The 10,964-nt window shown below is 43.1% G+C and overlaps 1 pseudogene; it reads right to left on the bottom strand.

Annotated features, from left to right (window-relative positions):
- Positions 1-1,212: 1,212 nt before the first annotated feature.
- LOC139274815 (NADH dehydrogenase [ubiquinone] 1 alpha subcomplex subunit 2-like) lies at positions 1,213-1,517 on the bottom strand (annotated as a pseudogene).
- Between the last annotated feature and the right edge of the window lie 9,447 nt (positions 1,518-10,964).

The raw sequence follows: 10,964 nt of genomic DNA, 5'->3' as shown, positions 1-10,964 counted from the left end.
TCCCTGGCAAACCCTGGGATGACCTGACCCTCATCCCCATTGGTGGACAAGGAGCCCACCCAGTCTTGTGGCCCTGCCCACCACCCCACAACTACCCACATCACAGTGTATACACACCACCCAATGCTGCCATGTCTACCTCCCCGAGGGATCACACAACAGTGACACCCACTTGGTTTGTGTGTGAGGGAGGGGAAACGTACAAGGCCAGCCTCAAGCACAGGGATCACACCTGGCAACCACAACCTCCCAAAGCCCACCACTGATCACCTCCCCTGGTCATGACAACTAGGATATGAAAAATGCTCAGGGGGGAGTATTGTTGTGTAGGCATGCCTGTTCACTGTGTGCTGTCTGTAATACTGTCATGCAACATTGAATGTACTGTACACACCTTACCGGTACACTAGAGGGTGCTGTTGCTGGAAACCCAGGGGGTTGCCTGCACACAGCAGGTAACTCAGTATATAAAGGAACACACAGCTTGTTGTCAGCACTCGGGAACTGCTAATAAAGGACTGCAGGTCTGCACAGTTTAAGTACCATACCCTGCCTCGTGGAGTCATTACTAAAGGTGCCTACATACACTACAATTCCCACTCTGATCTCTCCGTCCTCGGCCTCTTACACTGTTCCAATAAAGCTCACGCAAGCTCGGGGAACAGCACCTCATCTTTCGTTAAGGCACTTTACAGCCTTCTGAACTCAACATCAAGTTCAACAATTTCAAACCATAACTTCGCTGCTTTTTTTTCCTGATTTTCTCTCTTTCCCACAGCAGCTGTTGATGATTCTGCCATTTAAACCCTATCCAGACTCATCTTTTGTTTCTTAACTTGCCCCGTTACCATCTCTTTTTGCCTTGCACCATCGTCCCTTTTGTCTCTTAATTGCTTCAGCCTTCCATCCGATCACAGACCTTCCCTTTTGTTCTATCCACCCCTCACCTCACCTCACACTTGCTTAAAAACCTGTTACATCTCTAACTTTTTCCTAGTTCTGACGAAGGATCATCAACCTGAAACGTTAACTCTGTTTCTCTCTCCGCAGATACTGCCTGACCTGCTGAGTATTTCCCGTTTTTTTTCCCATTTTAAATTAGATTTATTTTACAGTTGCATTTGGGAAACCAGACGAGGCCAACAAAAGCATTCCCGCGCCACTATATATTTTTTTAATTAAACTTTTTCCTTCACGGTCCGATCGCTCTGCTGTTCACGGCTTGCTAACTCGAGACTCCAGTGCCTTTGCCACTTGCTCAGAGTTCAAATTATCCAACGGTAAACTTCTCTCTCTTCCAAACTCATATCGAGCCCACGCTTGAGCCTGTATCCCGGAACATTCTCGGATCAGAATGGGAACATCTGGATTCGCCGCCTTCAGCGTGACATAGTGCTGCTTGACGAAATCCCTGGCCCCTGGCTGGCCGCTGAGCTCTGGCACAGGTGGATCCACACCTCCCGCAGTCTCTGGCTCAGTTTAGTGCCCAGCCCTCTCACCCCAGCCGCCGCCGACATCTTACCCCCGCTCTTGTTTTTATTACTTATCTTAGCCAGCTGGTTCTCCTAATATCATTTAAATATTTTACTAATTAATTGACAGTTAAATTCCTTGTTAATTTACACCTGTACACCTGTTTAGTCTCTCATTCAGAAGCGACCACTATAAGCACATATGAAAAGGATGAGGAAATATCCAGCAAACCCTCCCCATACAGTCAGTAGACCAGCACAACATATTAATCACCCACCCTAACAATGCTACCTCCTGGGTAAGGTAGAAAACCAGAGAAAATAAACTTAGACCATTCAGGGAAACCCTGGGAAATTATTTTCCAACTTCATAAGGGAATCAAGCAAATTCCAGGAAACTGCAATTGCTTATGAATCATCATAATCACAACTAGAACTTACCCTCTATAAATAGAAATGTTGGAAATAAGAATTTCACAGTATTGAGACTCTTCCTGGAACTTGTCAAGTTCCCACTTTTACCAACTCCACATCAGCCTCAACAGTTTGTTCCAAAGGCCATGATTCTCTGCAAAAAGCAATAGGCCTGGATACTAACAGTGGCAGGTTGTGTAGGCGGGGTGGAGGAGTTTCGGACGGGGGACAGAGAAAGGGGGGTCAATCCTAGGGGGGGTGGTGGTCCAACCTCGGGTAAGGTCCGGTTAAATAAAAGGTTGCCAACCTCATTATAGTATTTAAATTGCAACCTGTCTCCTGGGAGCGGGTTGCCTGTCCACCCCTTCCCTCCTCTGTTTAACCAGGAAGTGGAAGGATTGGGGTCGGGTTTGAAATTCTTTTTACATTTTAACAAATTACCCGACCCGAACTCACCTGTTTTTGGGGGTTAAAATTCACCCCAGACTTCCTGGAATCCAATCTAACTCTGCCTACAAATTTTATAGGCATGAGCTCTAATCCTAACATCTTATCCAGTTCAAATAACATATTTAACTTGATTGTATCCAATCCCTTCATCATTCTAGAAATTTCAATCATACTCCTACTACGCTTTCCTACTACCAAAGTTAAATTCGTGCCTATAATTTCCATGATCCAATTTTTCCCCATTCTTAAACAACAGGATCACAAGAGTTATCCGCAAATCATGAAAACGAACCTGGACTTCAAAAGTTAGGAAATATATCAGTCAGTGTCTAACAGATTACCCCTTCCATTTCCCTAAACAAATTGGATTAAATGGAGTTTGATCCTACAGCTCTATCAATTTTAACTGCATTAATCTTAGCTACGGCCATATCTTCAGTCACGTTAAATGGAGTAATGTTAGTTACACACCCCTCCTGTAATAGTGGGGATGTGAAATTGTCCTCGGAAGCCTAAACTAATGCAGAGCATCTATTCACCTCATTGGCCATATCTTTATCTTAATATATAACCTGCCATGACAAAACCCTCAAAAAAAGCAATGTGGCCCTTGATTATTCTCTGATTCCCAACATAACTGACAGAAACCTTGCTGTCATTTAGATATATTGAAATACCATTGTAAGGTTACTTTCTCAATGGACACCTCTTATTAACCATTTAGCTTTTATTTTATCTTGAACAGAGGAAATAAGACAGTGACAGAATTTTCCATAGGGACATACCGAGTCCTTCAACAGTGATTTAAAAATAACTCATTTTTATTCTTTATCAGTTTTTATTACCCGACAGTTTACCGCAATGTACCTTCCTAAATCTTTCCAGGTACTGCTATTACATTGTCAGCAACATTAACCTGCCTTTGCAGCTGAAATCCAACAATACAATGATCACTATTGCCCTGATACTCCCACATAGAGAGAGATGAGATATAGGACTCAATTTTCCCCAATTATCTGCATCGTTTTTTGGGCGTGCACCGTTTTTTTTTTTGGAGTAAAATAAATCAAGTTTCCCCAAAGTTTCTGGGCCAACGTAATTCACTTAGGTACAATTTTTTTTACCTCATTGGGGGCGTAACCTGCCACCCGCACCAATTCTGGCTATTTATGCAAGTTTGGCCAACTACGATTTTTCTTAAGACAGTGTATGTGTCTGCTCTGAAAAACCTTCTGGACAGTTAACAAGATCAGCGCAGGTATGAGAATCAGCGTAGAAGATCCAGTTCTACTTCAGTTTCCAATTCAGTTTACAGGATAGACTTTTGGCACAAAGACTCTTTAATATTTTCATGTTGGTAAGATGCTGCCTTAAATAGCTGCAATGTGCAAAGTGCTTGTGCAGGTTGCTGTGAGCTGGCCAGAATGTCTTGTATGTTTCACTTTCCAGCCTCAGCCCACAGTGTGTCCCTCGTTACCCTGGCGACCCGATCTTTTTGATGCACAGCTTAGGCTCCACCCACAGAGCTTAAGGACAATGGGCGCCGGGCCACATTCACAAGTTAAAATGGGGAAACTTTCAACTTTTTTTTTTGGCGTAGTTGGGCCCCAAAAAAACAGACATAACTCTTCAAATACACAAAAAATGGCATTGGAGAAAATTGAGCCCATCATCTCCGTATTGTTACTGTGGTAAATCAGTAAGTTGTCCTCGCCGGTACTCTCTCCTACATGTAGAATAAAGCAATAATCGTTAATGATAAATTAGTCTCGCCTCCCTCTGCATTTGGCTCCTCATAGCAGACCATTTAAACGAAGGATTAATTAAAGTTCCTGAGAACAACAAAGCATGTTCTACTCTGCTCTGCTGCCCTTTTAATTCTTTCCCCTGTCCAGCTCTCTGTGTTACCTGGAGGCATAGAACATGTGCCAAGGATCAAATTTGGACCAACCCCATGCTCTATCTCCACCCAATCCATCTCAACTCCCTCCTGTTGACAAATTGCAGCTATATTCTCCACAAATAAAACTACCCACCCTCCTTTGGCAACCCAAACTATCTTTACTGAATACCATATATTTCAGTTGTGCTTCTGGCCCATCACTTTTATCCAACCAGGTTTCAGAGATATCAATTATATTTTAATTCTCTCTGGAAGCATCTATGAATTTTTTAAAAAGCTAGTATCAGTAAAAATGACCATGAAGTAGTCAGATTGTCGGAAAAACTAACTGGTTCACTAATGGGACGGAAACCTGCTGGCTATATGTGATTCCAGTCCCACACCAACGTAGTTCACTCTTAACTGCCCATTGAAGTAGCGTAGCAAGCCATTCAGTTGTATTTCCACCTTATCAAGGGCAACTAGAGATGGGCAATAAATGGCAGCCTTTCAAGTGATGCCCACATCTGGAGAATTAATTTTAAAAAACATGTAATTCCAGCATTAGTATAAGAATATTTCAAGGAATTCCATGCATGCCTTCTGTTGTGTATGCTATGTAAACTACCATGATCCCCTGTAATTGATATTGATTAAATTGTTGCTATCAATTGCTCTGCCGTCCTCAGTTCTAGAAAAAATAACTTGCATTTTAGAACACCTATGTCCTTAGGATGTCTCAAAGTGCTTTAGAGTGAATTAATTACTTTTGAAGTGGGTTAATGTTTCCCCAGTTGAAACTAGATTAAATACAAAAAAAATTCCTGTGCATTATTAATAAGACTGGGGGATAGCCTTGTGGAGTGGAGTGAATTATTACGAGTGCTATGTACTGGACTCCTCAAATATTTTGCATTTCAGAATGAATATTTTAATTGGAATATGTCATGCCAACTAAGTTTTACTGTCTTACTGCTAATTGAAATCAATGTGAGAATTACAGACCATGGTTGAGAAGATACAGCCTATTCGTGGATCATGTAATTAGGCTGCTGGATTGTGGCTGGCATGGAAAGTTCAGGCTCATATTGGGTGGAGATGGAAAGTTGCTGTCGGCTCTATCAGGATGCCAAAGCAACAACAAGGAGTAATGTTTAAGTGGCTGAAGTTAACTAAACTGCACACATTCCTCAATCTGATTAAACAAAAAACTTGCAGACACAGACTTCTAAATCTTCTACTGATTAAAAATACAGACTGTTATGCTGTAGTATTTCCTGTGTATCACATCCAGAACATATATAGCATTTACCTTATATGGACCTGTGATGTTGAATTTTGCCAAGTTAAATATTTTGTCAATTACTAGTGGAATTAAGTTAAACTGTCAAAACCTGTCAAATTGACCAACTAATAGGGAAGTATTCTATGTTCGAATTTTAATGGATGCACAACCGCTTTAAGTGTGTGAGATGGATCCTCCAAGAAAACAAGTGATAACCCATTTTGCCAAAGTTTTCCCTCAACCATCCTGAGGGTAAAACAAAACTGTTTTAAGTAGCTAATTAATTAATTTCCATCACCACTAATTTTGATTTTGGTTAAGTGCAGGAATGCTTCATTAACTCAAACACAATTGGCTTGGGGAGAAATTCATTTTTGCCCAGGAATGGGCGGTAACTTTAGAAAAGTTTGAAATTTAGTGCCAGGCGCTAATGAATCACACTGCACGCAAAAGTAAATGTCATTGCTCAAAGGAATGGAGCACTAAATCAAGCGCTAATGACCCAGCTCAGAGGCATTAGACTCAAAGCACTAAGTAATATCAGGGGCAGTCTTATCCCAAGTCAACATTGCCACAGGCATTTTCCAGTTTTTAAAGGGGAGGTTCATTGATGCTGCAGAACCTCATTCTACTGTAGCACTTTGATAAGTTCTGAGAATAAAAATGTCACAAATTTTTAGAAGCCACAACACTCCAGAGACTAAACAACCTTTAAATGATTGTGGAACAGTTGAATTCAATGTCAAACTGACAAGGAAGCAGTGAAACAGCGCTAACCTGACAGCTGTGACTCATTACTCATGATCCCTTTAAGTAGCGCCCCTGAAGCTGACATCTGCCTACTTGACTCCTCCTCTCCCTGTTGCTGTCGGGGTGGAGCGCTAAGGCAGGGGGCGATGATGAATTTTGCAGATCAGGCGCCAAGTGAATGTTGCACAATCTGCCTGGCTCTGATGTCCCCTGCACTAACTCATAGCAGCGGCATTACGGGGGGGCTGGATTTGGCGTGCATTGCTGGATTCGCCTCGCCACGGTGCTACTACCTCAGTGCCCCATTAGCGCCAACCCCCCCCCCCCCCCCGCCTAACTAACTGGAGGTGCCAAGGTACCAAATTTTTCCCTTTCTCAGAATAGAAGTGCATGGCAATGGCTCAGTGAGATTATCTAGCGAGTAGCTGAATAAAATAGATCAGAAAATTATAGGTTCACACCATAATTGAATCTTCCTGATCTCAATCAGGCTGTGCTACAATTTCCCTCAATAAACCTGGATTAGAGAGGAGAAAATTGGCCAGGGTTCTGGCTGCTGATCCCTATCCTGTTATCACTGCTGGTGGTTGATTCTAACAGGCAATGCATTCTAAATCCTAACCATTCGTTGCGCAAATTAGGTTTTGCTCATTTTGTCTCTGGTTCTTTTGCCAATCACCTTAAATCTGTGCTGTCTGGTTATTGACTCTTCAGCCATTGGAAGCAGTTTGGAGAAATTCCCTAGCGTCCCAATTGGGGCGGTAACCAACTTGGGGCGGGACAACCTCGACACGGCGATATGTGCTCGAAAGTTCATTTCAGGATCAAATATGACACCAAGGTTGTGAACAGTGTGGTTCGGCCTCAGACAGATTTAGGGAGAGGGATGGGGTCAGTGGCTAGGGAACTGAGTTCGTGGCGAGGACTGAAAACAATGGCTTCGGTCTTCCCAATATTTAATTGGAGAACATTTCTGCTCATCCAGAATTTAATGTCAGACAAGCAGTCTGACAATTAAGAGACCGTGGAGAGGGTAACCAATATGTATACTGTATACAACTGTGAAATACACACCTTGACCACAGGGGGTGAACTTGTGGGAGACACTCCTTACCTGGTCAGCCAGGTATTTAAAGGGAGGTTCCACGCAGGCTCAGCACTCCTTGGTCTGGGGAATAAAGGTGCAGGTCATGAGTGACCTTGTCTGCAGTATATGCCTCGTGTGAATATGTTCTAGAGTTGAGAACTCTACACTGTGAATGTAGGCAAGGTGTGAGATAAGGATGTGAGTCTGAATAACTGCAGACGGTGGTTAACTGAAGGGGAAGAAGTGGATTTCACAGTGTGCGCATACAGAAGTTCAAAGGCTGGTATGTAGGAGGTGTTGAAGCAGGTATTCAACTTCACCACCCAACTGAGGTTGTTTGAATTTCTTACGACACTGTGTGAGGGTTCTGTCTTCCACAGTGCTGGCCGACACCTCCTTGGCCACTTCTCGCCACATGGCCCTGAATACCTGTGGCAATGGTCTCCTTCCAGATGGAGGGAGAGCGACTCCTACCTTCTCTCCACTGCCCCACCAATGTCTCCAGTGCCACGTTATTAAACCGTGAGGCCTTCTCCCTTGAAGCAAGATTTGCACCAGCCATCGCACAAAGGTGTCTCAGTTTCTGAGAGGTCTGACTCAAGTGCAGCAAAGCTGAAAAAGAGCAGCAGCAGTTTGAAATTACCTCCCCTTGAAAAATTGAATTGAGCTGGAGGCAAGGATTGAAGGCTGATTGCAAGTCAGCTGAAATTGTGTAACTCTCTGTCAATGGTACCCCTGCAGCACCCCACTGAGGCCATTAGCACCTCATTTACCACCCCTTCACTCCTGGGGTGAAAATGCCCAATTTCCCATATTTTGTAAACCCATTTCACTGGGCAATAAATTCTCAAAAAGTTAAAAGTTAACGCCCCAAATTGAGCACTATCGAATTTTGCCCCCTCTGTTTTCTATCCCTTGGCCAATTTTATATCCATGCTGCTACTGCCCCTTTTATCCCATGGGCTGAATTTTGCTAACAAGCCTTTATCAAACATCTTTTGAAAGTGCATATACATAACATCAACTACACTGCCCTCATCCACCCTCTTTGTTACCTTATCAAAAAGCTCAATCAGGTTAGTCAAACACAATTTGCCCTTAACAAATCGGTACTGCTTCTTCTTTATTAGTCCATGCTTGTCCAAGTGGTTGATGATTTTCTCCCAGATTATTGTTTCTTAAAGCTTCCCCACCACCGATGTTAAACTGACAAGCCTGTAATTTTCAGGATTATCCTTCTCCCCTTTTTTGAACAAGGGTGCAACATTTGCAATCCTCCAGTCCCTTGGCACCACCCCTGTATCCAAGGAAGATTGGAAGATTGTGGCCAGCACCTCCACAATTTCCATCCTTACTTCCCTCAGCAAACTAGGGTGCATTTTCTGTTTTTATTTCAGATTTCCAGCATCTGCAGTATTTTATTGTTTACTTTACTGAATTTCGTGTCAATTCTTGCTCCCACTGTCCACCACCAGCAGCAACTTCTTCAACCATTAGATCCTGCCCTTGGAACTACCCCCCAAGTCCTTCCACCTTGACACCTAAAATCCCTTGGATTTTAAACATACATTTGGTGCTTCCCCAGCTTTCTGTTCATTTTTTCTCCTCTCTTGTTCAGTCTTCACTTTTTCCTCCATCTTGTAAAATGCTCAGACATCTTTCGGGACATGCAGAGAGCTACAGTAATATAAACTGATGAATGTGATCCTTGGAACCCTAGCTTTGTTTCCTCTTGCTTCCATTCTTACCCGAGTAAATCTACTTCAGCATGAGGAAACTTAGAGATAGTTCTACCTCTTCAGCTCGAACCTTCTTGTTTGGCTGAATATCAACAGATCTTTAAACCTGCTGGTTTAATTTTGATTGCTAAATCTATATTTCATTACGGCCACATTAATCAAAACGAAATGCCTCGTACCTTTAGATAATGGTTATTAACCATAGTGTTGTAAAATAAGTTGTCTTTGTCATGAATTTATAGATAGAATTAATTGCTTGGTGCAGAAATTACTGCTTCATTCCCTAAAATGAAGGTCTGTTCCTTTATTTTTGGAGAGCCCCAGTCTGTCCAGTCTTTCCTAATAATTATAACCTCTCAGTTCTGGTCCTTGTAAATCTGTTTTGCACTTTCTTCAGTGCCTCTATGTCCTTTGTGTAATATGGAGACCAGAACTGAGCACAGAACCCAAGGTTCTATACAAGTTTAACATAATTTCCCTGCTTTTGAATTCTATTCTTCTAGAAATGTTGGGGTGAAAGGAGTGTGGGATGTGCAAGAGGCCAGTGTTCCAGGAACACAGTGTTCTTGGAGGGTAATGGGGCTGGAAAACGTTACACAGATAAAGAGAGATTTGAATACAAGGATGAAAATGTTAAAATCGAGGCTTTACTGGACCAGGAGCCAATGGTCAGCAAGCACAAGGGTGATGGGTGAACGGGATTTGGTGCAAGTTAGGATACGCTTAGCAGAGTTTTGGATGAGCTCAAATTTATGGAGGGTGAAAGATGATAGAGCAAAAGAGAATTGGAGTAATTGAGTAGGAAATATGAAAAGCATGGATAAGGGTTTCAGCAGCAGATGAGCTGAGGTAGGGGCAGATATAGGCGATTTTAAGGAGGTAGAAGTAGGCAATCTTTGTGATGGAGAAAATATGGGGTAGGAAGCTCAGCTCAGGCTCTAATAGGATGGCAAAGTTGCAAACAGTCTGGTTCAGTCTGTTCTGTCAGCGAGGAGGTGAACTCGGTAGCTAGGGAATGGAGTTTGTGGTGAGATAGAAGACAATGGCTTCAGTCTTCTCAATGTTTAATTGGAGGAAATTGCAGCTCATCCAGGGCTAGGTGTCAGACAAGCAGGCTGACAACACAGAGGCAATGGAGGGGGTCAAGAGTTGTAGTGGTGAAGTAGAACTGGGTATCATCAGCCTACACGTGGAACCTGATGTCATTTGTCTGGATGATATTGCTAAGTGTCAGCATGTAAATGAGGAATAGGAGGGGGCCAAGGATAGATCCTTGGGGGATTCCAGAGGTAATGGTACAGGAGCAGAAAGAGAAACCATTGCACAACATTCTCTGGCTATGATTAGATAGGCAGGAGGAGAACCAGACAAGGGCTGTGTACTCAGCTGGACAACAGAGGAAAGAGATTGGAGGAAGATGGTGTGGTCAACTGTGTCAAAGACTGCAGTACAGTCGAGATGGATGAGGAGGGACAGTGAACCATGGCCACAGTCACAGAGGATAACATTTGTGACTTTGATTAGGACCATTTCGGTGCTAAGACAGGGACAAAAACCAAATTGGAGAGGTTCAAACGTGGAATTGTGGGAATTATAGGCACAGATTTATGAGATGAAAACATGTTCCAGGACTTGAGAAGGTAGGGAGGTTGGAGATGGGTGGGTAGTTTTCAAGGACAGAGGGGGTGAAAGGTGGATTATTTGAGGAGGGGGGGTGATGATGGCAGAATTGAAAGGGAGGGGGACAGTAACTGAGGAGAGGAAACCATTTATCAGGTAGCACAGGGCCAAAAAGGGAAGTTAGGCGGTCAGTAGTTTAGTGGGAATAGGGTCGTGAGAGTGGGACATGGGTGTTATGGACAAGGTGAGCTTGGAGAGGGCATGA

This window comes from Pristiophorus japonicus, chromosome 10 (genome assembly GCF_044704955.1).
Source record: "Pristiophorus japonicus isolate sPriJap1 chromosome 10, sPriJap1.hap1, whole genome shotgun sequence".
Lineage (NCBI taxonomy): Eukaryota > Metazoa > Chordata > Chondrichthyes > Pristiophoridae > Pristiophorus > Pristiophorus japonicus.
Note: the sequence above shows the minus strand (reverse complement) of the source record. Positions and strands in the feature narration are given on the sequence as shown.